This window comes from Mandrillus leucophaeus, unplaced genomic scaffold (genome assembly GCF_000951045.1).
Source record: "Mandrillus leucophaeus isolate KB7577 unplaced genomic scaffold, Mleu.le_1.0 Scaffold427, whole genome shotgun sequence".
Classification (NCBI taxonomy): Eukaryota; Metazoa; Chordata; class Mammalia; order Primates; family Cercopithecidae; genus Mandrillus; species Mandrillus leucophaeus.
The window spans coordinates 2,202,572-2,206,467 of NW_012104554.1; positions in this window are offsets into that span (position 1 = coordinate 2,202,572).

Below are 3,896 nucleotides of genomic sequence, written 5' to 3' on the forward strand. Positions count from 1 at the left end.
CTCAAGTGATCCACCCTCCTCGGCCTCCCACATTGCTGGGATTATAGGTGTGAGCCACTGCACCTGGCCAGGGTTTTTTTTCAATCATTTAAAAATACAAACATCATTTTTAGCTTGAGGGGTACTCAAAAACATGCAGCAGGCAGGATTCAGTTCATGAGCTATCATTTGTTGATCCTTGATATAAATTGTTAGGAAGGATTATTAATCGTCCACATCCTATGTGGAGTGAACTTCATTAGAATAACCACCGGCCTCTTCCCTCAGATCCTCACTGAATACGTACTAGGAGAGGTAGAGTGACCTGATGTGATTGGGGAGGTTAGAGGGCAAAGTGGGCCTGCCCCTTTCTGTTATTTTCCTTGGGAAACAGCTTCCTGCAGGCAGCATGCACTTTTGTTTCCTCCATGAGGATTCGTTTCCAGACTAGCACTGCAGGATGGTTTGTCTAATTCTGAGTTAGTATGTGAAAGGCTATTAGTCCTTATTTAGGCATAAGCCACTTTCTCTAATATCAACTTCATCAATAATAAAAGTAATATTTTGGTCTTTAATCTGTCTCATTTACCTTATATCTCAGCTAGTTTAGAACCTCACTCTGTCACTCAGGCTGAAGTGCAGTGACACCACCTTGGCTCATTGCAACCTCTGTCTCCTGGGCTCAAGCGGTCCTGCCACCTCAGCGTCCTGACTAGCTGGGACTGCATGCACATGCCATCACTCCTGGCTAATTTTTATATTTTTTGTAGAGATGGGGTCTTGCTATGTTGCCTAGGCTGGTCTGAAAATCCTGGGCTCGAGTGATGCACCAGGCTTGGCCTACCAAAGTTCCAGGATTACAGAGGTGACACTGTACCCAGCCAACAACTTTCTATTTCCTACACAAGTTGTTTTTACCTGCATTTTTAAAATCAAGCCATTTTTAAGCCAACATCGTTGCCGACTGAAGTCCTATTTGACCTCCCAAGCCTGCCTGAAGAGCCTGCCTCTCTATGAGTGATGGTCTTACACTTTCAGAAACCTTAATCCAGTAGATTACCTCAACAAATGGTGAGTTCTTACTCAGCACTGTAGGAAGTCCCTGGGACCCTTAAGATCACAATTATGTGTGGGAAGTTAACATGTGAGCCAAAAGTCGTATAGAGCACTAGATGTGAAAAGATGGAAGTGACTTGAAAGTTAAATTTTGTAAATAGAAGGGGCAGATTCACTAATTACTTTGACTAATATTTATTGAATGTTTACTATCTGCCATACTCTGTACTAAGAACTACATCCATAATGTCTGAATGTAGATTTGGCTGTTTTATTATAGGAATTTACCATCTACAGAAAGAGACAGACATTAACCAATTAACCTTGCATGTAATATAAAATTAAAACTCTCAGAAAGACAATGAGGGCAGGTACATGGTGCTATGAGAGGCGGATCTGACATGGGTATGGGGTAGGCATGGGAGGAACTGAAGGGATTAGAGATATGTTTTGAAAGAACAGTCAGCAAGAGAGTAGATATGACTGCCCAATCCACTCCACGTCCTGATTATGACCTCCCAAGCCTGCCTGAAGAGCCTACTTCTCTATGAGTGATGGTCTTATACTTTCAGAAACCTTAATCCAGTAGATTACCTCAACAAATGGTGAGTTCTTACTCAGCACTATATGAAGTCCCTGGGACCCTTAAGATCACAATTATGTCTGGGATTCAAAGGAGGAACTGGGGTTCAGGAAGTAGGTATGTGGGAGGAAGAGATTTCAGATTGAGGAAACAGCACTTAAATATAACATGGCATACAGAGTCAGGAATTGTAAGTTACTTATTGTGGCCAAAGTGGGAGGTACAGGGAAGTGGTAAGGCATGAGGCAGCAGAGGTAAACAGGGATAATGAGATCAGAAGTGTCTTGTATGTTATTGTAGGGAGATGGGACTCATCATGAGGATGTGGGGGGCATTTAATAATTTTTTAGGAGGGAAGCCACATGGCAGTTGTGGGGTTGTATGGAGATGAATATAGGAGGGAGAGTGAGGAGAGGTGAGACAAACTTAAAAGAAAGAAGACCACTTAGCTGATTACTACAAAATCTCAGAAGGGAGATACTGAAGGCCTAAATGGAATCATCGGCATTGTGATCTCAATGTCTATACTCATCAAATATTCTTCAAAGGAGTGTATGATTCTGCTCGCTCTCATATTCTTCCTAGATCTGTCTCTTGGAATCTGGGTTTTCAGGTGGGTTCCATACAAAGATGGGTCTGTGGGATTAATGAAGTTTGGATTTTCCTGAAGCCGTCCTCAGCAAAAAGTTGCTTGTGACATGTTTGATAACATCCCTTTGGTCAGAGAAAGTAACATGGCTGGGGTGGGAGTCAGAACCTGGATACACTTCTGATCTCATCATTCCTGTTTACCTCTCCTGCCTCATGCCTTACCACTTCCCTGTACCTCCCACTTTGGCCACAATAAGTAACTTGCAGTTCCTGACTCTGTAAGCCATGTTATATTTAAGTGCTATTTCCTCAATCTGAAAAAAAACAGTTCATGCGAAAGGTGATCCCAAGAAATGTTATTAGAGGAGTGAAGAAGTAAAACAGTGAAGCGTGGGCTTGTATACTCAGAGACAGCCTTCAAGAAGGGGAAAGTCAGTGCCATTTCTCTGGGTTTCAACCTGGAGCTGTGATCTGGAGTAAATGGAATCTTTGCAATAACCTGGGAAATTTCAAGCACATTGCAGGATTTTTCCAGGTATCACAAGAGTCTTTCTGTTTAGTGTTGGCGATATACCCCATGGATGCTACCACAGTGCTCCAAACAGTGCACAACTATGAATCATGTGGTGTCTGGTGAATGGAAACTAATAGTGAAGGCATTAAGAAGGCATTTCTTCTAATGAGAGAGATCTGAAGGAAGAATGTGAGGCACAGAAGGAACTCTCATTGATTACATACTAGTTATGTGCCAGTGATTGTGCTAAATTATTTCATATACCTTATTTAATTTAATGAATTTAATTATGTCATCAACCTTAAGAAGAAGTTAATGTATACTCATTTTGCATATGAGAATATTAAAGAAAACTAAAGCTTGTGGGGTAAAGGGATCATCCAGTATCATGTAGTATGTAAGTTATCTTTTGCCACAATAATGCTTCGTAATAAATAACCACAAGACCTGGTGGCTTGAAACAGTAAGTGTTTATTCAGCTCACAAGTCTACAGGTTAGTGATTTAGACTGAACTCAGCTGGGCAGTTCTTCTGGTCTGAGCTGGGCTCACTGCCATGCCTGGAAGTCAGCTGCCTGTCAGCAGATTAGGATTGTTTAGGATGAGATGATCAGGTGAGATGATCTCACCTATGTTCCAGTTGTCTCTCATCATTCAGTAGACTAGCTCTGGCATATTTTTATGGCAGTGGTTGAGGGCAAAGACACAAATGGAAACTCACAGTTTTTAATCTCTTTGCTTGTGACATGATTGATAACATCCGTTTGGTCAGAGAAAGTAACATGGCTGGGGTGGGAGTCAGAACCTGGATACAGAAAGGAATGAGGAACTGGGGAATTAATGCAATCATTCTACCACATTTGGCGAGGAGATGTCAGCTGAGATTTAAACCCAAAGGCCCGTCAGGCCATTCGTTGTGTAGCATGCTGCTTTGCAAAAGGAAGCTCTGCATCATCTGAATTGGTCCTAGAAAATGTCATCATTTGTTTCAAAGAAGGTGCATTTATTTAATCCTCTGCCTTTTTGTATTTTTCCAATTTACCTTCTGGTCCAAGATGGATTTGATACAATTTATTTATTTTTATTTTTTGTTTTGAAGAGAGAGTTGGTAAGAAGGGAACTCCAAGGCCATTTTTACAGATAGGAAACTTTGTGATCATTGCATTCCACAAAC